Source organism: Oryctolagus cuniculus, chromosome X (assembly GCF_051225735.1).
Source record: "Oryctolagus cuniculus isolate XC-2025 breed Fujian yellow rabbit chromosome X, ASM5122573v1, whole genome shotgun sequence".
Taxonomy (NCBI): Eukaryota; Metazoa; Chordata; class Mammalia; order Lagomorpha; family Leporidae; genus Oryctolagus; species Oryctolagus cuniculus.
In genome coordinates, this window is record NC_142888.1 from 24,641,820 (window position 1) to 24,669,448 (window position 27,629).

General features: G+C 44.5%; 1 long non-coding RNA gene across 1 annotated transcript in view; it reads left to right on the forward strand.

The window, feature by feature from the left end:
- Positions 1-23,353, forward strand: part of LOC103351789 (uncharacterized) — a 185,226-nt gene extending 161,873 nt beyond the window's left edge. Inside the window, exon 9 of the long non-coding RNA XR_011385624.2 lies at positions 18,546-23,353. This is a non-coding gene — a long non-coding RNA (uncharacterized LOC103351789). The remainder of the gene's footprint in view (positions 1-18,545) is intronic.
- The last annotated feature ends 4,276 nt before the right edge of the window (positions 23,354-27,629 follow it).

Here is a 27,629-nt window from a genome sequence, read left to right on the forward strand (position 1 = left end):
TTGGGCCATCTTCTACTGCTTTCCCAGGCACGTTAGAGGGGGCTGGATTGTAAGTGAAGCAGCTGGGACTTGAACCAGCTCCCATATGGGATGCTGGCCCGGCAGGTGGTGGCTTTACCCACAAAGCCACAGTGCTGGCCCTGTTTCTACTTCTAACACAGGCTATTAGTACATATGTAATAATACATGTGGTGATCATCTGGAAGCCACTATGACATTGATGAAATTCAGCCTAACAACAATATACTCAGGTTGGACAGCACTGCAATGACCTTGTCCCCTAAAATTTTGCCTTTGGGGAGAATGCCCTTGGGAAATGTTGATCTAAAGTAGCAGTATGTCTATTGACACACAAAATAAAATATAAGTCGATGTATGGGGCCATGATATTCGTTGATTTTAAATGTCTTCAGGAGGATTGTGTCATAAGCTTACAAGACATGACAGACACTGTTAATGAAAGGGCCATACAAGATTATACTAACAAAAAGGACACCCACAAACAAATGGATCTAACTCAGGTCCATAAATCAGGTGCCCCTACTGAAAAGCCAGATAATCAGTTGTAGTTGGTGGCAAGTAGGGCTGGGCCAGGGAAAGACAAACTATTTCCTTGGGCAAAATCTGGCCTTTGAAATGCTTTTGTAAGTAAGATTTTAGTGGGACTCAGTTGTGTTTATTTATTCATGTTGTGTGGTTTTGTGCTACAGTTGCAAGGTTGAGTGGTTATAACAGAGGCTGTGTGGTCTGCAAAGCTGAAAATGTTTATTATCTATTGCTTTATAGGAAAAGGTTGCCAACTTCTGTTCTAGACAATAATGTGCAGGCTCGCTCAGACTTATGGTGCAGCCAAAAGTCCCAGGAATGTCCCATGGTAGTGAGACACAGGAAGAAAAGGATTATAGGAATCTCCTGCTAATCGTAGCCCAAGAGATGTCCCAAGGGGCTTAGCTTCAGGCGAAAGGGGGTGAACAGTCCCATGGAGTCAAACCTCAAGGAGCCCTATACCATGTGTGTAGAGTGTGGTGAGGAGAGGAAGAAGACGGCTATGAGAAAGTCTTTGTGGACATATGAGAGAAGAAGGAAGGAGTTACCTGTAGGTGGTTGGTATACGGGTCTTTCACAAAGGACTGGACCAGTAAACTTGGGTCAGAACCAAGGTTCAGGAGACAGGGCAAGTTGCCAGGATGAAAGGGAAGAAAGGAAATACATCTCATGTACATTTCCAGGGTCTATACCCTTGCATACGAAACCTACCAGATGAGAATCAGCAACCAGAGTCATGGTCATAAGTGGAAATTAGGACAATCCAGGAAGAGAAGAGGTTCCATTCTAAATTCTGGGACAGCGTGGACAGGCTGAGGTCCTGACAACAATGTGAAATACGCTGGATTAGAGATTGCACCTGTTGATAACCAACTAACTCTCTTAAAATAAGGTGTGTAGCATAAGCTTATGGGATTCCAGAATGCCAGTGTTTTTCATAGGTGACTCTGTAAAAGTCTAAAAGAAATGGGAATGATCTTGGTTTACATGCAAACTACTATTGTTACAAATACAAAAAAGGAAAACAAATTGTAAACACAAAGCTCCCTATCAAGGGGTTTCTTTTTTTTTTTCCTTTTTTAAAATATTTATTTTATTTATTTGAAAGTCAGAGTTACACATAGAGAGGAGAGGCAGAGAGAGAGGGAGAGAGGGAGAGAGAGAGAGAGGCCTTCCATCTGCTGGTTCACTCCCCAGTTGGCCGCAACAGCTGGAGCTGTGCCAGTCCAAAGCCAGAAGCCAGGAACCAGGAGCCAGGAGCTTCCTCTGGGTCTTCCCACGTGTGTGCAGGGGCTCAAGCACTTGGGCCTTCTTCCACTGCTTTCCCAGGCCACAGCAGAGAGCTGGATTGGAAGTGGAGCAGTGGAGACTTGAACTGGTGCCCATATGGGATGCTGGCACTGCAGGAGGAGGCTTTACCTGCTACGCCACAGCACTGGCCCCTCAAGGGGTTTCATGGCAGCAAAAAAGTCACCTAGAAGTTGAGACGGTTGTATAACTAAGTATCACATTATGTTAAGTGGCACTGGGGAACTCACCAAAAAACTAAGGCCAGGTCAGTAGCATGGTATAGCAAAAGTTAGAAAATGGACAAAGGAAAACCTTGAGAAATAGGGTTTGGAAGTGCCCCACTGAATGTGGAACTCTAACACCAGCTTTCCTGATCATTGGTCAGTTTCAAAATATGGCCACTCCTCTAGGTCATGGGCCTTTGAGTAAAAGAGAGAAGACAAGAACGTGTGTATTCAGAAATGAATTCTTCAATAAAGTGTTATGTTGGAAACCAATCTCGTTTGTTTTTAGTATTTGTTCCAAGGCAGTTGAACAAATTTTATTGCATGCTTGTGGGCATTGTACATCTGGGATAACTCTTGAGGATATGAGGATGAATTGACATAACCACTTCACTGTAGGACCTTCTTGTTTAATAGGTGAAACTAACACAAAACAGATCATTTTGATATAAGTTAGCAAGATTCACAGAGCTAAGGAAGCAGAATGGAATCATATAGCTCAGTCAACAGAAGATGCTATGGAATTTTCTGGAAAGAGATGTTTGGTTCCCCAATAGAGTCAGTAAAGGGGTAGTCAGTGAGGTGGGAGGAGAATCAGGGAACATAGAAAGCAAGAGAATCCAGAGATTCAAGAAGTAGTGAAAAGGCAACAGTGCTAAATAGGAGAAAAAGATGAAAAAGTTTTGTATTGGATTTGGAAGGAGGACATTAGTGACCTTAGTGATAGCATATTTTAGTGGAATGGGAGTGGGGGCTAATGGCTGGTGTTGAGGACCGAACAGAACAGAGGAAATGGAGGCAGCCAGCAGCAAACACTCTCTGAAGGGGTGTATCCAGGAAGGAAGGAGAACAATGAACAGCACTTGGAGGAGGTAAGAGGGAGGGTTGTGTATTTTTTGGGGTCAGGAGCCAGAGCCCAGCATAAAACCCACGTACTTCTGCATGGGAGGTGTGTGTCTTTTGTTTTAAAGATTTATTTATTTATTTGAGAGGCAGAGTTAAAGAGAGGCAGAGGCAGTGAGAGAGAGAGAGAGAGAGAGAGAGAGAGGTCTTCCATCCACTGGTTCACTCCCCAAATGGCCGGTATGGCCAGAACTGTGTTGATCCAAAACCAGGAGCCAGGAGCTTCCTCCAGGTCTCCCATGTGGGTTAAGGGTCCCAAGGACTTGGGCCATCTTCTACTGCTTTTCCAGGCCATAGCAGAGAGCTGGATCAGAAGTGGAGCAGCTGGGACTTGAACTGGCACCCATATGGGATGCCGGCGCTGCAGGCTATGCCGCAGCGCCGTCCCCGGAGGTGTATGTGTCTTCACAGCTAGGTCAAAATGCCCATCCCCAGACTATCCTACATTTTGAACCTTGATGCTTTTGTATTTATCTTAGTTTTTTTGGGTTGTTTCTCATACCAAAAGGGAAATATAACATTGAAGTAGTGAAAAAAAAAAGAAAAGAAAAGATTTCGAAAGATTTCAATATAAAACTTAAAATTCCCTTTATTTGTTCTACCTCCATATCAAGTCACATGCCTGGTCCCCTTCACATTATACCTGGAGCAGGCGTCTTCTGCCACTTTGTCTAAAATACCACCAAATGCCACCAGTGTGGAGCACAGGACCATGTGTTTCACAAATGACCTAAATGTTAGGACTGGTGATGTGCCTATCTTAATCACCTACCTATGGTTTGAAAGTGTTCTCCAAAGTTCATGTGTTGAAACCTAATCCCCAACGCCAACAGTGATTAGATCATGAGAGCTCTGCTCTCACGAATGGATTCATTCTGTTTTTGCGGGAGTGGGTTCTTTACCATGGGAGTGGCTTTCTGAAAAAGAGATGAGCCTGTTCCATTTCTTTGTCTTGTGCCACCTCCTACCATGGAAGGCCCTCACAGGATATGGCCTCTTGATCTTGGATTTCCCAGCTTCTGCAACTGTAAGAAATAACTCCCTGTTCTTTACAAATTATTCAGTCTCAGTTGTCTGTTATGGCAGCTCCAAACTGACTAAGATACCACCATCACCAGCATTGCCCTGTCTGCTGGCATTGAACTAGTGGGTTGCAGAGCATCAGTTTAGTCCTGCCAAAGTCCAAGGACCAAACTTGCTTCCCTAAACTCATAAACACCATCAGATTCTGAGATGCAAGTTCTCTTTACTTCATGCTAAACCCAACCTTCTGATTTGGCATAGAATCACTTGGGTAGCAAATGTTGGTCTTTCTGTGTTAGCAGATGGGACAGTCTTCATCTCCAAAGTTACTTTATTGCCTTCATAAATATGTTCATACTTCTCAGGTCATGGCTCCCGTATTTGAATTGCAATATATGGTCACTGATAGCATAAGGTAGAAACCAAGCCAATTTTTTAAACTCGAAGGTACAAGAAAGATCCTCCAGTTTGACCGCATCTTTGAACCTTTTATTACAACCTGTTATTGCAGATTCTGGTTCAATAAATCTGGGGCAGTCTCTGAGACTCTTCACTTCTAATAAGAACTCAGGGAATGTCGTTCACAGATTCTATCTCCCTTAAGGTAAGTACACAGTTTAAAGACTCCAAATATGAATCTTAAATTTGATATAACAAAACCATCTGAAGGCATCTGGCTCTGATAGAATCTCACAGCTCCTTAACTCTCCATTCATCTGCTTCTAACCCTACAGGACTTGAGTTACTTAGTTTTAATTCCAAGAGACAGGAACCTTTGGGATTTGCTTATTAATAGTGTTTGATAAATTCTGTTTGTTCTTATTGAAAATGATTTTGAGTGTCTTTGAATGTTAGGTTCTAACTCAGTCATACAAACATAGTGGCACCAAACTTATTTTGGTTCTGACCCAACTCCTTCATATTGGGCCTCCCAAGGCCTTTCAACAGGACGCACTAGTCACACTATTTACCTGGTTTCAGATTTAGCTAGTATCAACACATGCTAAAACCTCACTTTGTAATTCACCTGCTTCCCAAATTTAGACAGACTTTCCCCCACTTAATTCAACGTGGAATCATAACAAGTCAATGGTATAAAGGATTTCAGAGGCCAGGGTCTGCACAAAACATTTGTAGATCATTTTTGAGCTTCTTTTGGACTTCTTTAGGTGACCTGCAGTCCCCCTGCCTTGTAAATCAGCATGTTCCATGGTCATGAGGCTTAGACTGTAATAGAGTTTGTCAACATCTTTAGTCACAGGTTACATCTGTAATTTCTGCTGTGTTTTTTGCCTTCTGGAACTAACCTATCTCTCAAAATGTGGCTCTATAATCAATTCAAAGTTACTCTTAAAAAATTCTTAAAAGCTACTCTTACGACTCCCTGCTTCTTTTCTCCAAATGTCCCATTTCCTAATTGTTTCTTGTATCCTGGAATTACCATATCTCTCACCCTACTGATCATCAGACTCTGGCATGCTCCATTTTGGTGATGTTTTTCTTTCCCTAGTCTACTTTCCCATGATCTGATCAAGTGTGGTTTTGAACATCTAGATTGGTGGCCATGTTTTGCTATTGACTCATATGGAGTCAAGAATGCCCCAAGGGGCTTTGTAAAGAGAGATGAGTCTCCTCCACCTGTGCCATTCACTAATTGAGCCCTGTGCAGGTGTTTACACATACCTTTATGGATTGCACCTTGTGCCCTTCAATCATTCCTCCCATGCATTTGAGATCTTGAGTCTTTATTCTATCATTTGTTCTATTAGGACTTCCTTCTAACTTTGGTCTCTACTTACTTGGTAGGTACAGCCATTATATCTTCATTGTCAAAGACGAAATAGACTAGGCTGGATGCTGATGACCCTTGGGGTGTTTCGTTCAGTCCATTTGACACTTCAGAACTCACATCCATGAGAACATACTTTTCATCACGACACTCACACCCTACTGGGATTTTCTGATCTTATCTTCACCTGCCAGGCCAGCCTCTCTTTTTCCCTTACCACTCATTTCCTTATAAAGTGAGGACCAAGACCTTGGAATTTGGAAGAGAAGGACTCAAAGACAAAGACTGTCAAAATGCGGTGGGCTGTATGGTGGGGACTAGAAGGGGAGGAGGAAAGAGAAAGAAATGTAAAGTGGAAGGAAATTTCTTGCAAAGGAGGCTAAAATGGAAGGGGCCTCTTTGACCTCTCGGCTGGTTGGGACAGCCAGTGTGGTAAGGTGGATGTGGTAGAACGTACATGTGAGGTGAGTGTGCGTAAATCAGGACACACTTGTATAACCAGTATGCAGACAAGTGTAGCCTCTGAGCTGAACAGAGCAGAACTTGATTGTTTGGCCTTCTTCAGGGAGGGTAATCTTTCCCAAAACCCAAATGCAAAGCAAACAGGTCTCACTTCTACATGTGGTTAGAATAGGTTGGTATGGTTACTTCCAGTCACAGTTAATAGGAATGGCCTACTTATGATGTAATAGGTCCAAACTCCAAGCTTAGCTTAGCATTAAATCTTCCTTGCCTGCTCAGGTGCCTGTTAAATGAAGGCTGTGATGGGGAGGTAGGGTGCAGGGCTTAGAACTTCTCTTTCCCTGTTCATCTCCTCTTCTATTTGTTAGCCGCCATTTTGCTGCAGCCAGCATTGAAGCTGAGAGAAGGAGTAGAGGCCGGGAAGCAGATGCCTCTGTCTTGGCAATCGTTGCTTTTTCTGGGCCTCATTTTCCAGTGATCAAAGATGGGCCTAGAAGATAAGTAAAGCCAACTCTCTCCTTCTCTCTCTTTCACAAGTTCTCCTGGCTGGAGACCTCGTCCCTACTGTTCTCTTGACCTCTGGCTGATATGTCTCCATAAAGGGTGGTGGCTCAGGATGGCTCTTCCACCAGACATCTGGCAAAACACCTCCAACTTCTTTCTCTGAGAGCCCCTTGCACTACTTATCAGGACCCAGATCAGCTCCACGTACTGACCACACTCTCTTGTCCCAATATACCCTTGGAAGCCAAGGTCACTGCAAGGCAGCAGTCTCTACTTACTTGTCCCCAGAGTGCTTAGTAGCTCCTCCCGCATCCCTGACTTGAGAGGCCAACCTTGACCCACAGATCTTTTTAGCTTTCTTGGGTGGGAGTGAAGGCCCCTGTGGTTCCCAACTGTAGGGAATGAATTGCAAAACACCTCGAAGTCCCCTCACTGGGCTTGGAATTAACAAGTAGCACACCAACCCCTACTTTAAAAGGGGGAGAAGGTGTTTACTGCAAAGCCAGGCTCTGTACCAGTCTCCTCACATATAATCTTCTCTTTCCACACTCTTGTCATTAAAAAATTATTTGAGATGCAGAGAGACAGGGATTGACAAAGAGAAAGGGAGATACACAAAGAAAGAGCTCCCGTCTGTTGGTTCACTTCCCAAATGGCTGCAATAGTCAGTGCTGGACTATGTTGAAGCCAAGAGCTGGGAACTCCATTTGGATCTCCTACATGGGTGTCAGGAACCTAAGTACTTGAGCCATTACTACTGCCTCCCAGGGTGCACATTATCAGAAAGATGAGATCAGGAGTGGAGCTGGGACTCAAACCCAGACACTCCAATATGGGATGTAGGTATTCCAACCAGCGTCTTAGCCACCAGGCCAAACATGCTCCCCCATTCTCCTGTGTGTTCTCAAAATGGGAGATGGGGTTCGAGACTTCTTGAAAGCAGCCATTTAAGAAAGCAGTTTGGTATTATCTCCTAGAGTTGAGCAGGCCCACACCTAAGTATATACCCAAAAGAAACCTGGCATATCTAGTAGGAGACATCCACATGAATTCTCGTGGAAGCTCTGCTTCCAACTGAGGATCACCAGAAAAAATGCAGGATACCCAGTTAAGACTGAATTTCAGAGAGGCAACATATAGTTGTTGTTTTTTAAATTTCATGGAGAGATGAACACACACACACACACACACACACAGAGGATGAACACACACACAATACCACATCTGCTGGTTAACTCTTCAAATGCCTGTAGTAGCTGTGACCAGGCCTGGATAAAGCTGGGTGCTGGGAACATAGTCCAGGTCTCCCACATGGGGGGTAAAACTTTGAGCCATCACTGCTGCCTCCCAGGGTCTACACTGATGCAAAGCTGGATTCAGAAGCAGATCTGAGAATCGAACCTTGGCATTCTGATATGGGACCTGAGCATCTTAACTGCTAGGCCAAATGCCTATCCCAGATGGTTATTTTTTTAAGTGTAAGTATACCCTAAGGATTGCATAGGATGAACTTATACTAAAAGAATGTTCATTATTTATCTGAAATTCACATTTAAATGGTTGTCCTTTATTTTTCTTTGCTAAATATGGTAACACGATCCCAAACTAAATTTCCATCAAGGGGTGAGTGGAAGAACAAATTGTGATACACACATACACTGGAGATTACACAGGAGGCAAAATGAAGGAAACACAGTGACCCAGAAAAATATGGATGAATCTTAGCAATGTAAAATCTGAAACAAGAATGTGCCAAAAGATTACATACAGTATGATGTTCCTTTTGTCACAGTTGAGAACAACTAAAATAAAATAAGAGAGAATATCTGTATATTTTTAAAGGAGTATACCTATTTGCAATAAAGTTACAGAAAAAGGAAAGTGAACAAGGAATATGTGATTTAAGTTGATAAATTTTTCACACTGGAAGGCAAGGGCATAGGTTGATGAGATGATGAGATGTGGGCTATGATCAAGGGCCTAGCTTTTGTTTTAGATAGTGACTTTGCTACTAGTACTTATAGAGTGTGCATAAATCAATAATGAGAGTATGTCACTAACCAACACAGTAATCCTCCTTATCTGCAGTTTCACTTTCTGTGGTTCCAGTATCCGCAGTCAACCATAGTCTGAAAATATTACTATAGTGAAAAGAAAATTATGATATTTTAAGAGAGAGAAAGTGAGAGAAAGAGAGGGAGAGAGAGCATTCACGTAACTTTTAATGAAATGTATTATTATAATTGTGCTATTTTGCTATTGATTACTGTTTTTAAGCTCTTATTGTGCCTGACTGACAAAGTTTATTCTAGCTATATATGTATAGAAAAAAACAGTATTATAAATAAACTTCAATACTCCATGCAGTTTTCTGAATTGACTAAGGAACCTTGGAAGGTATTCCCCATGGATAAGAAGGTACTACTACACTTATGAGTATTCCAATAATCTGCATCAGATGCCCCAAAAGAAAACAGAATTAGATTTAAAAAAAAAAAGAAAAGAAAAAAAAACACTAAAGTAGGGATAAACCCGTTACAGAAGCATACAGCATTTGTCTAAGTGGTATGGGAAGAAGTATTGGATTGGCTGGGAAGATACCCCCGAGAAGGCAACGGCTGAAATGGACCTTGAAGGTTGAGTAGAAGTTCACTCGGTAGGGGAGGAAGGTAACAATGAACTGCACAGCTGTGAAGTTCAGGGTGGTCCCAACCAGAACTGGGGAACAGTGGCAGGAACAGAAGCTGGGGAGGTGGAGAGAAGGCCAAGGTGTGGAAGACTGCTGCTCCTCCACACGCGGAGGAGCCGCACCGGACCGGATGCTTGTTGTTCCCTTTTTTACAAGTCCTTTCTATAGTAAAGTAAGAATAAGTAAACAGCAAACTCCCAAAGCAAGAATGAGTAGAGAGAAATGAGAAAGAACGAAGTAACGAACTTCCCCGCGAACTCTCCAACGCACTCTCCAACCAACCCACACCACCATGCCGTCTCTCTCCTCCTATGTAGTCCTCTCCACCAATCCGTGCTCTGCTACCCACACACCGAGCGCGCCGCTCTCCTCCAATCAGGAGCGGCTCCTGCAGCTTGTCAAGTTGGTGAGAGGCAGCTGTGTAGAAGCTGTTCGCTCCTCTCCCAGCGCCATATTGTGGGAGAGCAGATGCATAGAATAAGTCTTAATTCCAGTAACAGTATAGTCCGAGTTGCTCCCCACAGAAGACCTTATGTCCCCTGCCAAGGGGTGTGGGACTTTTCACTGGGCTTTATAGTAGGAAACAGAAAAAGGGTTATTGCTATGGTTTGGATGATTGTCCCCTCCAAACTCATGTGGAAGTTTAATCCTCAAAGTTTATGTTGATGGTATAATTCAACTGTGGTATATAGATGTAGGACATCTGGAAAGTGATTAGACTAAATTAGTGTGGAGCTCCCATGATGGAACCCTGGTGATTTTACTAGGAAGGGGAGAGAGACCACAGATATACCTATAGACATGCATGCTCTTATCTCTTGTCGCGTGGTGTTCTGTGCCACCTCAAGACTCTGCCAGTGAGAAAGTCATCACAGATGAGAACCCTGGACCTTGTACTTCCAGAACCATGATCTTTTCCTTATAGTTAGCCTGCCTCAGGCATTTTGTTATAGTAATGAAAAACTGATTAATACAACTTTTCAGGAGGTTGTTACTCTGAGCCCCCAGAAAATTCTAGTACGTAAATGGAGTATGTCTTGGCTTTACACATGCAAACTATTGATAAGGCTTTCACATGTGGTAGGGGTAGAGGAGGTGGCCAGGCAAGGGCTAAAAACCCAGAACCTCATGGGTTTTGTGGATGCTGGATAAAAAACAGGCAAGGTATGGATTATAATTATGGTTTAAAACCATAGCTATAGGATGACTGACAGCTCTGAGAATAGAGATTGTTATTGATTTGGTAGGAATAGGGGGGTGGCAGGAAAGGGTGGGTAATTCTCCAAAGGCAAGTCCAGGAAAAATTAAAAACCATTAATAAAGAAATATGAGTATATTCCCTTGATGGTGCCTCCGGATTTCTCATGCCTTGCCTGCATCAGCTACACCACCCCTACCAGACACAGAGAATTCTTTATCTCAACTCATTCTACTCCATTAGCAAAGTCTACTGCACATCTACTACCACATGTCAGGGAGTATGTTGGGTGTTGCTAATACCAAGATGAATAAATTGTAGCTCGTGTCCTTATTGAGGTTATGGCCAAACTATCAGCAAGTGTCTGAAGTACATTTGAAGAGTACTAGAATAGATACGAGTTACAACAGGAATATAGAACAGGAGGTGACTGGTACCACCTGCAGTAGGAGTGTCAGTGATAAGGTGGCATTTGAGCTGGTAGTTAAACATGAGCGGAAGTTGGACAAGCAGATGAGGGAGGTGTGCAAAGCAAGAGAGAACAGCAAGGTCAAAGGCCTGAAGGGGAGGTTTCCAAGAGGAGGCTGGAGCCAGCTTGGGACAGGCCTTCTAGAGCTGGCAGAAGTGTTTGAACTTTGTTCTGCTCGGCTTGGCTCTTAAGCAGGGTGGAGTCCGGAGCAGGTCTGGGTCTTTGGAACAGGCCAAGGCTCAGGTCCCACAGAGCAGCCAGAAGATAGCGCAGGGCTTCCCATGACTCACTGTGTGCCTACAGAGAGCCAGCAAGGCCTGGGCCAAAAAATGCCTTGGTTATGAGGTTGACCAGTCCCTTCTCTGGGCTGTGTGCGAGGGACATGGGCGTGCAGGGAGGCCAGAAGAGGGAGTGGATTTGGGAAGGGCCATGGTGACAGGAAGGGTGTTTCCATCATCCACCTGCCAAAAGCAATCTGTGACTCAATGGATGGCATGTCAGAGTACCCAGACGACTAGAGCCCCGAGTTATCCTGGCTCTTATCTACTTCTGTAATTCCATGCTGCTTGAGAGGCAGGACGGCAGCCAAGGGGTGAGGTCCGTGGTGCCTGTTCTCAAATATAAATACTGTCTACACCAGCCATAAGCCTATTGGCAGGGGAGCGCCTCTGTGGGAGGCAGATACCATGAGGAGGTTGATAAAGAGCAGAAAAAGCATCTCTCTCTTTTTCTTTTAAGGTTCGCAATTCTCGTACTCCATTAGAGTGACCTCACTTGTGTAAGAATTGAGTGTTTTCTGTCCCGATATTATCAAGGCAACTTCTGTTTAGAGAGCACCCACTTGGCGCTGCTTGCTGGGTTAGACTCGTTTCCTTGTTATCTGATTGATTCTCCCGCACAGCCTCGTAGGGTGACCATTTCCCCTATTGGACAAGTGGAGAAGTAAGGCTGAGAGAGTCCAGGTGCATTGATCATCACAGAAAGTCTAAGAAGTAAGGGGGCGTTTCAAAAAAATTCCTGGAAATATGGGCTTAAGAGGGATAAACTCGTTTTGATGTGAAAACACGTTGAAACCCATGCATAGGGTTTTCACACTCTGTGCATTTCCGCGAACTTTTTGAAGACCCCTCACATCCTCTCTATTGCTTGTGATCGGAGCCCTATATGCTTTTCTTTGTTAATGACCAGAATGCTGACAGCAGCCACGCTAGATGAAAAAGCCCTTCCCCCCTCCCACGCTACAAAGTACTTCTCCCCAGCACAATCATTCTGAGAGCCATGTTTAGCTGCAAGGTCTTTGAAAAAACCAGCCACCATGGGAATTGCGTTAGTGAAAGACTGGGGCTGCGATGGCGTTCAACAATGCCTGGTATTCTGTTTGCTTCCACTGATACTTAACAGGCCAGCGGTTAGAAGATGGAAAATAATTATTCAGTCTAGCTGGGAGATTGGGTGATAAAAGGAAACTTTGGGCTGCTGATTAAATTGTTTATTTAAGCACAAGCTCAGATATGTCTTCAGCATAAGGCGCTGTAGGAAAGAGATAGGGATCTGTCCTCGGTGGAGAGACATAGCAGGGGCAGCCGAAATCCCCACCTCTGCTCATTACCACAGCGACTCCTCCGCAGCGCGCTGCGTCTTTGTCCCTGTGTGGCTTTGCATTTTGAAGGCTTTGTGAGGCTGGGATTGGGAAGAAAGGCAAAACAGCAGAGCTTTTTGTCCAAGCTCTGTGTTTCGCAGGACAGGAAGCGGAGGTCAGAAAGATGTTGTGACAGGCCTGGAGAGGGCAGAGAAGGTTCTGGAATCTGATTCCCTTGGCTTCTGGTGCTGTGTGTTCTCTACGTGGTCTCATGCTCATCCAAGGGTTCACCCCCAACCAAGAGCTGTCTTTTTTTTTTTTTTTTTTTTTTTTTACTGCTCCTGGCTCTTTTCTGCAATCTATCCTGTGCCTGTTTTGGCAAATAAAGTTTTATTGGAACATAGTCACCTTCATCCATTTATGTGTTGACTGGCGCTGCTTCCACACCATAATGGCAGAGTTGAAGAGCTGCAACAAAGACTGTACAACCGACACAGCCTAATATATTTGATATCTAGCCCTACCAGGAAAAAAATTTAAAAAAAGCTTGCTAGCTCCTGCCCTAGACAAAGATATTACAGACTTAATTCTAATTCAGGTCACTCCCGTTCCCAGGAGGTCCAAATGGAACTTTGGTGCCAGCAGAGTGGTGGCAACTATGACTCATGTTGACACGGAACCACTAGGAACACGAGAACTTGGCAAGAATACTGATTCAATAACTACATTAGCACTGAGTTTCGAAACGTGAATTTCTGATCTTTTGAAGATTAAAGAACCTTGAATTCAGTTCATCTCTCACTGCCCCACTCTAAGCTCCACAGCCCAGGCCCTCACAGCCATGCCAGCCCCTCCAGCTGCCCTGTCTCTGCACCCTGGGGACTCCTGACTAGGGTCTGAACGACCTTACTCCAGGTGGGACACCCTCTTGCCCCAGTCATACATCTATATCTCAGGGGGAGAGTCCAGAGGGTGGGATCCCAGGACTGCATGCTCATTCAGGGTTGCATCACTTCCGTCCCCCAGTGAATGGAAATCCTTTCTTTCAAGAAGTACCCTGAATGAAGGCATTCCCTCTGACGGTTTCCTTTCTTTGCGTTTCGCACATACTGACACGGGATCCTGTAACCGGACTTGGAGTGTGTTGCTGTTCTCTTATGCTTCTGGGGTTTCAGAGGAGATGTGCAAGTGCCGCCTCTCTTCCACCACCAGAAAACCGAGGCCCACGATCAGGCTCTGTCTCACAGCCACATTCTTTTCTTCTTCTTTTTTTTAAATCTTTTTTTTAACTTTTATTTAATAAATATAAATTTATATTCTTTTCACTTTCCATGTCTTCTTTGTCATAAATGAGAGTCTTTCTCTTACTTGCTATACATTTTCATTTTCTCCCATTTGCTTTTCTGCTTTTACATCTCATTGTCTTCCTTGTGTAGGCTCGGGCTTTTCCTCTTTTCTCTCTCTAGGGTACCAAAGAGCAGAATCTGCAAAGGGTGTGTGTTCTGCAGAACATTCTCCACATCATTTGCTCAGAAATATTGTCATTAGGCTGTGCTTCCGTTTCTGTAATCATCTGGCAGGTGAACAGCTTGAGACAATGTTTGGGCCCAGATGCTTTATTGAACTGGGGGCAGCCTAAAACTCTTCTGGCAACCTCATTTCTACTTTTCAGTAGAAATGGGGCCTTTGCCACCCGCTACCACCACCTCACTAGCTGACGGAGGTCAGGCCAGCAGCATGCTAGCTGTAAGGTTTCCCTCCTAGGAGGACAGCTGATAACGTCTATCTCCTACTGACCTAGTTCAGGCATGGTGCTTCTCAGAGGATTAAGGCTATGACGCTGGAGTGATTCCAGATGTGGAGACTCCCAGTGTTGCAACAGCATCTGGGCTGTCTTGGCACCTCAGTACGCAAGACAGGTTGACCTGGCACAAGGTGCTGTCCTCCTCGCTGGCTTGCCAAGGAGACAGGAAAAAAAAAAAAAACCTGCCCCTGTAAGGGGGACACGCGCAACAGGTTCCTTCAGGCCAACTCCAGGTGTTGCAAGTGAGGAAATAGATCCGAGGGCGGAGTCGCTGCGGCGGTTCACGACAGTAACCGAGCTGAAAACCACATTCTGCACTGTTCTCTTCCTTTCCCCCTTTCTGATTGGGTCAGAAATCTGAGTGTGATTTGCAAATGGAAGGGGATGAATAGCTATTCCTAAGCTCTGACAGTCAAGAGGAGCTCTAGTGGGTGCTGTGGTGACCAGTCTGTGAGCTTGCTTTGTGTTTTGTTGGTGTGTGTGTAGTTTCACGGTGGTGGAGGGGGGTGGGGAGGAACAGCCTAGCCTGCAGGTTGCCTGCATCTGTGAAGTTGAAGATGGTTAGAAACACGTATTTCCTGCCTGTCCAGGTGGGCTCTAGTTTGTGCTGCTTCTCCTGCATTTCATGTCCAGCTCTTCTTCCCAGTCTTCTTCTGTCTTAAGTCTCAAGACTTTGGACCAAGAGATGGGCACAGACTGCATACACAGCTCCCACAACTGTGGTGGTGGTCGTAGGGTGGGGGTGGGGTGGGTCATAAAGCGCTCGTTCTGCAGCCTTGTAGTGCTTTCTGCTTCTCTGAGCAAACCCCAGCCGAACTGGTCACACAGCCTTGCCGCAGAGCCCAGGTCCCTCCGCGACCACAGGCTTCCTACCTCTGGTGTCACCTTTCCTTAGAGGCTCTATCTACATGGCTCAATGTTTCAGCGTTGAAAAATGCTGAAAGGCCAATGGGGGAGGTTCTGGCCGAGGAAATCTTCAGGGTACTTAGGCAAGAACTCATCAGCAGAGCGCCCCGCTCAGCCTCCAAGCCCCAGCTCCCATTCTACGGGGTAGATGCAGCTTGCATTGCTCTTTGAGCCAGGGCATTTGAGCACATAGGCACGACAATACGAACAAAAATCAGTCCTCTGAGCTTGTGCAAAAGATTCTGAACAAAATCAGATGTGTCCACAATGTAGTTCATTCTCTCCAGAAGCTTTGGCACTTTCTTGTTTATTTGTTTATTTATTTACTTACTTACTTGAAAGGCAGAGTTACAGAGAGGGAGACGCAGAGTCAGAGAGAGAGAGAGAGAGAGAGAGAGAGAGAGGTTTTCCATCTGCTGGTTCACTCCCCAGATGGCCGCAACAGCTGGAGCTGGGCCGATTTGAAATCAGGAGCCAGGAGCTTCCTCCAGGTCTCCCATGCGGGTGCAGGGGTCCAAGGACTTGGGCCATCCTTCACTGCCTTCCCAGGCCATAGCAGAGAGCTGGGTCGTAAGTGGAGCAGCCGGGACTCGAACCAGTGCCCATATAGGATGCCAGCACTGCAGGCAGCGGCTTTACCCACTACGCCATAGCACCAGCCCCAGTTTCTGCACTTTCTACACGGGAAAAGGTGGCTGGAGAAGAACATGCAAACTTTGAGTGAGTCACTGTGCATGGTGGGGTGGGGGAATAAAGAAGGGAGTCCCCTGTGCTGTGAAGCTAAGATGCCTACAGTCCCCAGGTGCGGCACTGGGAGCGCTGCTAGGATGATGCAGGCAGGAGCCCTCTGGAAGACTCCATGGTCTTAGGTCCCCAGCACTTCCCAGTGAGTGGGGAGAATTCAGCAGCTCCCAGTCTTCTTGTGGCCTTCCACCCCACCGTTGTTACTTGAAGTCTGAAGCTTGACTAGTCCTTAGAACTGCTGGCATTCAAAAGCAGGTCATCCAGGGAGTCATTGGGGTTGGGGGCATTACCCTTAATTGCTTAATAATTAAACGGGTCCATATCAGAGACTAGATGTTAGTTAATGGAAAACCAGGGAGTCCCACATCCTTGGAAGCAGATAATGAGATGCTAGCCCAGCAGAGCAGGTTGATACAACGCTGTGTGGTTCTCTACTGTACTCGGGACCTACATAAACACCCTCTGTCTCTCTGTTGCAGCTCCACTGGCTCGCATGGTGCATTTTGGCTCTGCCACTGTGTCACCTACCTCAGGGCATATGCACTCACTGAGTCCTTTTAGTATCAGAGGGCCCCGTGGTAGGGCTCGGGCTCATGGCTTCATGTCTTTGCTCATGTTTGCAGCAAGGAGGCCTCAAGCAAGTGCCTCTCTCTGCTCACCGGCCTGATCCTTACAGCGGCTTCTAATTCGAAATCTTCTCATATTCGAATTCTTCCCCATGTCAGGGTGGGGAAGCTGGCGCGAAGGGCCAGGCTGATGTTGTTCGTTTGCTGTGCAGTGTTCATTTCAACTTGGACATCTTATTTCTGAGAGATGCGAGAAAGGCGTTGGAGAAGCTGTCCACAGCAGCTTCTCCAAAAACGGCACGGGATTTCAGGGTCTGGTTTCCTTCCCCGGCTTCAGGTAAGCTTGTTTATAAAAAGGAAACATTGGCGCCGCTCAGCAGATTTGAGAGACCTGGTGGGAACTGCTGGTTATTTGTCTTTTGATCACGAAGCCCAGCATTTGGCTCCAAGGCTGAAGGTCTCCAGGCCCCTTTATCTCCTCCCCCAGAGACGATAATCCCTCCTCTGACATTCCTGTGGCCCCTGGGGTGGCTGGGGAGCTGGGGGAGGGGGCTGAGCTGGCAGGTGCACGCCCACTCGGCAGCCTCCTCCTAGTATCTGTCCTTAATGTGACCTCCCACTGGGGACCCCGCTGCCTTGAGAGCTCAGTTCGGGAGCCTAACCTCTCCTTCCCCCTTTGTCCTGCAAACAACCAAGAGGAAGGGAAAACAAAGCCAGCCACCCTCCCCCAAACCCCAGGCAAGGTTTATTTTGAGGAGCGAACCTTTTGTGTTGGAAGCCGCATCTTATCACTTGCCTTTTATGGAATCTGAGAGGCGACAGGAGGTGAAGGGTCGTGGCGTGCAATTCGCTCATTTTGTAGCCGAGGACACGGTGGTCCACAGGGGTTCTGGGGCCTGCCCGAATCACACAGCTTCTCCATAAAGGTTGCTGGGCCAGTCCCCCTAGGTTGTGTGACATCCCCCCCAGGCAGTTTGCAGGGCACCCCACAGCCCCGTGCAATGGGAGCTGCCCGACTGGCCTTAAACCCCAGCGAGCAGAGACAATTTTCTTTGCATCAGCATGCATACCACGCAGCGTTCCCCACAGGGGAACATATTGAGAAAATGAAATTCAAATCACCCCTCCGGTACGCTTCGCGCTCCCTTTCCTGATAACACACAGGGAGAAGTTGATTCTGTAGGTGCACAGGTGGACTGCTGTTTCTAGGGCCAGGCTGTGCGGCTTCCAGGAAGGCCACCCAGGTCTCTCTCCTGTCACCAGGTGCTCTGGACCGGAGCTGCGGAGAACAGCCTGGGGTTCAAGCACCCCAGGACTTGGATCCTGGCCCCAAGGTTTACTTCCCCAAGAAACTCAGCAGCCCTTTAGGGTCTCTGGCTGCGTCCACATCCTACCCCTCCCTTGGCGCAAGACTGAACGGACCCCTGGGTGTTCCGTGACCTCGAGGGATCCTGAACCAATTTTGAACTTGCTTCCTCAAGTCACTCAGCTTCACAGTCCATTACACGAAGTCTCTCTTTTAAAATACAAAGAAAAAGTCCTTCGCTTGGTGAAACCATTTTACTCACGCAGAAAAAAAAAAAAAACGTAAAGGTAAAAGATGAAACTCCAAGAGCAAACCTTTGTGCTCTCTGGGTCTCTTGGAAACAGAGGGCGGGCCGAGCGTGTGAGCAGGAGCAGCGGCTGCTCGTGCAGAGACGGGGAGAGACGGCTCTCCCCTTCCACACGAACTGGCTTCATTATATTTTCAGGCGAGCGAGTCATGGGTTCCTGGTGCGCGGTGCTGTCTTTTTCAATTAATGCTTTTCACAGAAGTTCAGGTTTTAAACATCTCCCCCTCTCTTCCCAGGTCTGTTACATTTCCCAGAATGGTTCCCAGCGCTGGAGATAATTCCTTTTCGGAGAACCTACATTTCTCACCTGCTGATTGCAATTAGCCACTGCCAGCTGGGGCCTGGTGTGCAGCTGAAAAGCTAACAAGAAGTGGAGACCACGCGGAACCCAGACAGGGCACAGGATGTGCATAAATAAAGAATGGTGCCCGCCCGTGTTTATGAGCCGCCCCTGTGAATTCCAGGCTGCCCAGCCCTCCGCACGGCCCTCCCTCTTCTGCCTCTGTGCCGCCTCTGGTTTTGCAGCCTACACTTAACATCACAGTCACGAATTTACCACTAAGTACATTTTGTTAGGCAATAAACAGCCTTGAAAGAAAAATGAAATCAGACGAGGACTTGTGTTGCAAGAATGCTTGTGAGCAGTGGTGGGTTCAGGCAGTCTAGAGCTAAACTTGACCAAGAGAGGGCTGCCTCAGTTTATGGACAAAGACATTGAACCTCAGAAAGGGGTGGGGGGAGCATGGCTTGTTGGCTTATCCAAAGTCTTAGAAGAAGCCCCAGGAGGTCAAGTCCATGTGCACACTGATCCCCAGTTTAGGGCTTAAATCGCTGAAGCGCCTTGCCTTTCAGCATTGAGGCTGGAGAGTTTGGGAGGACAGCACCAAGGAGATTGCGGGAGGTTAGCAGAGGGTCCGTCTCTACCGGGCCCTGTGGGCTCCCCACCTGCCGCAACACTTCCTTCGCATCCCATCGCTCAGCTCTGGCTCCCGCAGCCAGCCTTCCTGCCCTAGGTGTTTTCATCCAGGCTTCCTACTCGTGTCTCCCTGGCCCACAGCTGCTGATGCCCCCCAGAGCGAGTGCGCTCAGCCGTCAGGGTTGTCCTAGGGTTGTTCTGCAGCCAAAGGTAGGGAACGGACGTCTGATAGGGGGAAGGGAGCAGCTGTCTCGGGAGCTTTCCTGCTTCTGCTTGGTGGGATTGAGCAGCACCCTTCCCCGGCTGCCCCACTCCCAGGATCCAGTCCTCTCTGCCTCACTCACCTTTCACCAGGACAGGCCTCACATGACTCCGGGTCAGGAAGTCCCATAGGCTGCCAGACAGCAAGCGCTAATGAAAAGAACCTGGACTTTGGGCTGGGACTCCAGCCGAGCTGTGTCGTAGACGCGCCCCTCAGCCTGCTTCTTCTTGCAGCCCACGGAGACTCAGAATACAACGCTTAGGATTGGGATTTCTGACAGGGCACATGAAAGAGGCTTTGGTAGAATAGGGTCTCTATAAGATTCTTGTTTTTCTTCCTTCCAATACTAACTCTCCATTTTATGGATGAGGAAAACCGAGGCCAAAGCAAGTAAAGTTGCTCTCTCAACGTTCTTTCAGCACCTCCAGTCAATTACTTTATCTTCGCTGAGGCGCTCAGGGAAGAAATCGAGATGAGCTTTGCTACCCATGCTCCAAAGACAAGGACTTCCACATGCTGGTAATATTTGTGAACAAAGGGGCTGGAGGGCAGAAGTGGGGAGAAAGCTCTGGTTTGCAGGCTTTCTGATTTTGATTTTGAGGTAATTTTAATTTCGACTCATACGCAGTTATAGAAGCAATATAGAGATCTCTCTTCACCTGCTTTCTTGCAATGGTACTGTCATGCAAAACTGCAGTACAATATGACAACCAGCATATTGACATGATATAAACCACCGACTTTCATATATTCCCAGTTTTGCTTGTACCCATTTGAGTGTGTGTATGTGTGTATGTCTGTTTATTTCTAGGCAATTTTATCACATCCTTATGTTTCTGTGGCCGCCACTACAGTCGAGATACAGAACTTTCTATCACCACAAAGATCCTCTGTTGTCACTGCCACCTCCCCCTTTTCTACCTTGTCCTGTCTTTAACCTTTTACAACCTCTAATCTGTCCTCCATTTCTCAATTTTGTCATCTCAAAATGTTACATAAATGGACTCTAACAACTTAGAACCTTTTGACCTCGCATTATGTCCCCCAGCATAATTCTCCCAAATTCAATTCAAGTTATTGTGTGTATCGGTACTTCATTCCTTTTTGTTTTTGCACAATATTCCACGCTATGGGTGTATTGCAATTTGTTTAACCCATTCTCCTGTTGAAGAATATCTGGGTTGCTTACAGAATTGGATTATTATGTATAAAGCTTCTACAAAAGTTCATTTACAGGATTTTGTGTGAATGTAAATTCCCGTTTCTTTGGAAACTTTGCGCCCTTCCTAAGCATGCAGTTGCTGAGTTGCACGGCAGCTGCATGTTCACACGGTTGTTCTCCTGATTGGCTGTACCACCCCACAGCCCCATGTGAGTAATCCAGTAATGCCTACTCATCAGCATGTGGTGTTCCTGCTAGTCTTTATTTTAGCCATCCCGATAGGCGCAGAATGGTAGTTCTTGATGGTTTCAGTTTGCATTTCCCTCATGGCTAATGTTGCTGAACATCTTCTCATGTGTTTTTTTTTTTATCATCTTTTTGTGAAATATCTCTTCATGTGTTTCGCTCACTTTCTAATTGGACTATCTGTTTTTATTGTTGAGTTTTGAGAGTTCTCTATGTATTCTAGATACTAGTCCTCTGAGTCAAATATGTGGTTTGCAAACATTTCGTTCCAGTCTGTAGCTTGTCTTTTCCGCTTCCTAACAGGGTGTTACACAGAGCAAAATCTGGTCATTTGGATGAGGTTCAATTTACCAGTTTTTTTTTTTTTTTCATTTTATTGGTTGTATTTTTGTGGGAAGTCTAAGAAGTCTTTGTCTATATCACAAAGACTTTTTCACCCGTTTTCATTATAAATGCTTATGCTACAGTTTTATATTTCATATTTAACTCCACGATTCATTTTGAGTTATTTTTTTCTATTAGGTATGAGATTTAACAAAAGGTTCTTTTTTAAATTTTTGCCTATGGATGTCTAATTGTTAAAGCATTGTTTGCTGAGAAAGCTATTCTTTTCCCCTTGAATCACTTCTATATCTTAGTCAAAACTGAATGGGGTGTATTTCTGCGGGTCTATTTCTGGGTTTTCTATTCTGTTCAATTGATCTACACATCTATTTCTCTACCAATAACACACTCTTGATTACTGTGGCTAAATAATAAGCTCTAATACAATTGCCTTTCATTTCTTACCATAGAAAATATAACAAAACAATCCTCATAAGGAAAGCAATTAAAGAGGAAGCAATTAAAAACTGTAGGGAAAACATATTATAGAAGTATGCCAGGAAGTTAATTAATAGAAATACTGTTTTTAAAACATTTTTGTGATGTTTTATGGTGTTTTCGACCTTTCAAATTTGTAACTCATTGTGATTTATTTCTCATGCTAAGTAAATGTTCATTTACATACTTTAAAAAAATAATAAGCCTTACTATTGGGTGGAGTGATTTTTTTTTCTGCTTTTACAATTCTTTTTCAAGATTGTCTTGGCTTGGTCAGCATTGTGCCATAGTGGGTTGAGCTGCCACCTGTGACACTGGCATCTCTTGGGCACCAGTTCTAGTTTCAGCCGGTCCACTTCCAATTGAGCTCCCTGTTAATACTCCTGGGAAAGCAGCAGAAGTACTTGAGCCCCTGCCACCCACGTGGGAGACCTGGATGGAGTTTTAGCTCCTGGCCTTGGCCTGACCCAGCCCTGGCCATTGCAGCCATTTGGGGGAGTGAACCAGCAAAATAAATAAATCATTAAAAAAAAAAAAATTGTCTTGGCCATTCTAGGGCATATGATTTTCCAGATAAATTTTAGAGGAAGTTTATTTGTGTCTACAAAGAATCTTGCTGGAATTTTGATTGGAATTGCATTAAACCTATATAGCAATTTGGGAAGAACTGACATCTTCGCTAAGTCTTCTAAACCACATATTGAAATATCCATTTATTAGGTTTCTTGATATCTTTTTTCAGCATTTTGTAATTTTTGGCACACAGATCCTGTAAATGTGTTAAGTATATACTTGAGTATTTCTTTTACTATATAGATCTCACAAATATTTTGTTAAGTGCAAACCTGGAATAGTATTTGCAGTCACCTTGAAGTTACTGAAAATTGTATTCTGCTTTTAATTCAGGTTTCCACATATCCACTGTTAACAAATAAAATGTGCTGCTTTTATATCCAGCAACTTTACTGAACTCCCTTCTCAGTTCTAGAAATTTTGTGTATGTGTACACTCAGTGGAATTTTCTGCACAGACAAAATGTCATTTGCAAGCAGAGATGAAATTTTATTTTTCCTTTTCTGATCATTATCCTTTTTAGTGTTTTTTTCTTGCCCATTGCACTAAAACTTCCTATACTCTGGCAAATACAAGTAGTCAGAATGAACAGCCTTACTTTGTGCCTGATCTTAGGGTGAGAGAAAGAAGTCATTTACCAGTAAATATGATACTAGCTGTAAGTGCCTTACAAATGCTCTTTGTCATTGTCATTCCTGTTTGCAACTTATTGAGTTTTTTCATGAAAGGTGGTGGATTTTCAATTTTTTATTTCTATTGATATAATCAGATGACATCTTTGTTGACTGATGACTGATTTTGAGTGTGGAACAAGTTTTGTATATGTAGAATGAGTATGGCATATAATTATTTGTACACATTACTTGATGAGATTTGGTAATATTTTGTTGAGGATTTTTGTTTCTATGTTCATGAGTTATGTAGACCTGTAGTTTTGTGGCTTTCTACTGTCATTTTATACTTCTGGCGTCACTAAAACGCGGGCCTCATGGAATGAGTTGGGAATTATTGTTTCCTCATCTATTTTCTGGAAGAGATTGAATAAAATTGCTGTTAATTTAAATGTTTTGCAAAATTCTCCAGTAAATTCATCTGGGCCGGTGGGTTTTTTTGGGGGAGCTTTAAATTACAAATTTAGCTTCTTTAAGGGTTATAGCAGTATTTATGTTAACTGTTTTTTCTTGATTGCTATTTGCCAATTTGTGGGTTTTGAGAAACTACTCCATTTCCCCTAACTTGTCAAGTGTAGGAGCATGATGTTGTTATCTTTCCAATGACTTCAGGCTCTGTGGTGATATCTTTTCTTTCATTCCTGATATTGACAATTTGTGTCTCTTCTGTTTTTGTACGTGTCAGTTTTGTTAGATGTTTATCAATTGTATTGATTTTTTTCCCAAGAACCAGCTTTTTGTTTCATTGATTTTTTTTTCTGTTTTCAATTTCATTTCTTTCTGCTCCTTAGAGAGGGAGGGGGGAGGGGAAATGCTCCCATCCACTGGTTCATTCCCCTAGACATCACAATGGCCAGGGCTAGGCTGGGGTTAAAATCAGGAGCCAGGAACTCAATCCAGGATTCCCACTTGGGTGGCAGGAACCCAGTCACTTGAGCCATCACAGCTGCTTTCCTAGGTCTGCATTAGCAGGAAGCCCGGTACCAAACAGGCACTCCAACACGGAATATGAGCATCCCAGCTAGTATCTACACTATTGGACAAAGGCTAGCCATGGTTTCTGCCAATATTTTATTATTTCCATCTATCTGCGTGTTTGGCTTTATTTTGATCTTCTTTTTCTTACTAGTTGAGGTAGAAACTTAAATTATTAATCTGAGATCTTTCCTGTTTTCTAATATAAGCAGTTAGTGCTGTAAATTTTCCCTTTCAGCAATGGTTTAGTTGCATCCCACAAATCTTTATATGTTGTATTTTAAATTTAATTTAGTTCTATGTATTTTAAATTTATTCTTTGAGACTTTCTCTTGGGCTCATGGATTACTTAGAAGTACATTATTTCATCTTCAATTATTTGAAGATTTTCTTGTCTTTTCAAAATTGATTTCTATTTTGGTTCCATTATAGTGGAAGAACATACCCTGTATGTTTTCAATGCTTTGAAATATGTTGAAGTTTGTTTTATGGCTTAGGATATGATCTTTGTAAATGTTTATTTTTTAATCTACTTTAAATGCAGAGCAACAGAGAAAGAGAGTGGAGCATGACAGAGGAAGAGAGAGGAAGGAGAGAGAGAGAGAGAGAGAGAGAGAGAGAGAGAGAGATCTTCCATCTGCTGGTTCTCTCCCCAAATACCCATAACAACAAGTGTAGGGCCAGGCTGAAGCCAGAATCCTGGAACTTCATCCAAGTCTCCCACGTTGGTAGAAGAGATCCAAGCACTTGAGCCATCCTCCACTGTCTCCCAGGATACATTAGCAGGAAGCTGGATCAGAAGCAGAGAAGCTGGGACTTGAACCATCACTCCAATATGGAATTGAGTGTCCCAAACAGTGGTTTAATATACTGGACCACAACACCCACCCCAAGATACGGACTAGCTGGACGAATGTTATCTTTTTACTTATTTTTTAAAGATTTATTTATTTGGAAGGCAGAGTTTACACGCAGAGAAAGGGAGAGACAGAGAGAGACAGATCTTCCATCTGCTGACTCACCCCCGCCCCCAAATGGCTGCAGCAGCTGGAGTTGAGCTGGTCCAAAGCCAGGAGCTTCTTCTGGGTCTCCCATGTGGGTGACAGGGACCCATGTACTTGGACCATGTTCTGTTGCTTTCCCAGGCATGTCAACAGGGAGCTGTATCAGAAGTGGAGCATCAGGAACTCAAATTGGCACCCACATGGGGTGCTGGCATCTCAGGTGGCAGCTTAACTCATTATGCCACAACACTGACCCTTGGACAAATGTTCTATAGGTGCTTGAAAACAAGTTGCATTTTGCTGTTGTTAGGTGGAGTGTTCTATAAATGCCAGATCTATTGGTTGATGGTGTTGTTCATTTCTTGTATGTCTTTGCTAATTTTTTGCCTGGTACTGCTTTCAATTGCTGAGAGAAATGTATTAAAGTTCCAACTACTCATTTAATTGTGGCTGTGCCTATTTCCGATTTTCCATTTATGTTTGGTGCATTTTGCAGCCTTATTTGGTGCAAACACATTTAGGATCTATATGTCTTCTAGAGGGTTGATACTCTCGCAATTATGTAATGCCCCCTTTGTCCCTGGTAACATATTTGACTCTAAAATCTAATTTATCTGACATTAATATAACTAGTCCTATTTTTAAAACATTAATGTGAACTTAATGTATCCTTTTTTTATTCTTTGACTTTCAACAAATCTATGCCATTGTGTTCAAAGTAAGTTTATTCTAGAAAACAGATATTTAACTCATGACATTTTACCACTTTGCCAATCTGTCTTTTCATTGGTTTACTTAGACCATTTGCATTTAAAGTAACTATTAATGTATTAACTAAGTCTGCTTCTCAATTATTTGTGGGTAACTACTTGTGGGTTACTTAATATTTTTTGCAATTCCATCTTATTTTATTCATGCTGCTATTTAGTACATTTCTTGTATAATATTCTAAATGGCTACTCTTGGTGTTACAATATACACGCGTAATTTATTATAACTGACTGCTATCAATGTTCTGTTTCAAGTGAGGAATTGATACATTACTCCCATTTATGTCCCTTTATCTTCTTCACTTTTAAAATATGGTTTTCCCCGGCCGGCGCCGCAGCTCACTAGGCTAATCCTCCGCCTGCGGTGCCGGCACACCGGGTTCTAGTCCCGGTCGGGGCGCTGGATTCTGTCCCGGTTGCCCCTCTTCCAGGCCAGCTCTCTGCTGTGGCCAGGGAGTGCAGTGGAGGATGGCCCAAGTACTTGGGCCCTGCACCCCATGGGAGACCAGGATAAGTACCTGGCTCCTGCCATCGGATCAGCGCGGTGCGCTGGCCGCAGCAGCCATTGGAGGGTGAACCAACGGCAAAGGAAGACCTTTCTCTCTGTCTCTTTCTCTCACTGTCCACTCTGCCTGTCAAAAAAAATATGGTTTTCCCAAGTGTTTTGTCTCCCTACTTTAATTAAGCATTGAAACAGATGTTGTTGGGGCCGGTGCTGTGGCGTAGAGGGTAAAGCCTCCACTTGCAGTGCAGGCATCCCATATGGGCGCCAGTTCGAGTCCCGGCTGCTCCACTTCCGATCCAACTCTCTGCTATGGCCTGGGAAAGCAGTGGAAGATGGCCCAAGGCCTTGGGCCCCTGCACCCACGTGGGAGACCCGGAAGAAGCTCCTGGCTCCTGGCTTCGGATTGGCGCAGCTCTGGCTGTCGTGGCCATCTGAGGAGTGAACCAGCGGAAGGAAGACCTCTTGCTCACACTCTCTCTGTCTCTCCCCTCTCTGTGTAACTCTGACTTTCAAATGAATAGATAAATCTTAAAAAAAAAAAAAACAGATGTTGCTATAGTTTTTGGTTCAGCCATCAAAAATGATTAAAGAAACTCATGAGGACAGGAATACTCTAATATATTTGCCCTTATTTTCATCCATTGTGTTATTATTTTTTTCGTTCCAAAGATCCAATCATTTTATAATTTCTTTTCTAAACAGAGAGCTTCCTTTAGCCACTTTTTTTAAGGGTAAAGTTTGGTACCAATATGTCCTCTTTGTTTTCCTTGCTCTGAAATGTCTTTATTTTCTCTCCATTCCTAAAGGATGATTTGAACAAATCTAGAATTCATGATTGAGAGTTCTTTTCTTCCAGCACTTAAAAACTGTGCCACTTCCTTCTGGCCTTCTTGATTTTTGGTTACAAACTCACTGTCATTTGAAAGTTTACTCCTTCTTAGGCAATGCATTCTTTCTGTGTGGTTGGCATGTGTGTATGGGCGTCATTGTGGCATAGCTGCTAAAACCACCATTGGATATTGAGGTATCCCATATGGGTGCTGGTTTGTGGCTGGCAGCTCCACTTCCCATCCCACTCCCTGTTAATAGCTTGGGAAAAGCAGCAAAAGATGGCCCAAAACCTTGGTCACCTGCACTCACTTGGGAGACTCCAAGGAGGCTCCCCTGGCTCCTGGCTTCGGCTTGGCCCAGTGTTGGCCATTGTGGCTATTTGAGGAGTGAACCAGCTGATGGAAGTAATCTTTTTCTGTCTCTCCCTCTATGTAGCTCTGACTTTCAAAACAAACAAATGAATAATCCTTTTAAAAAAGGATATTTTCCCTTTGTCTTTAGTCTCCAGATACTTAATGATTTTCTTGGTATGGATTTCTTTGAGCTTCCCTACTTGGAAATGACTTTGCTTCTTGAATCTGAA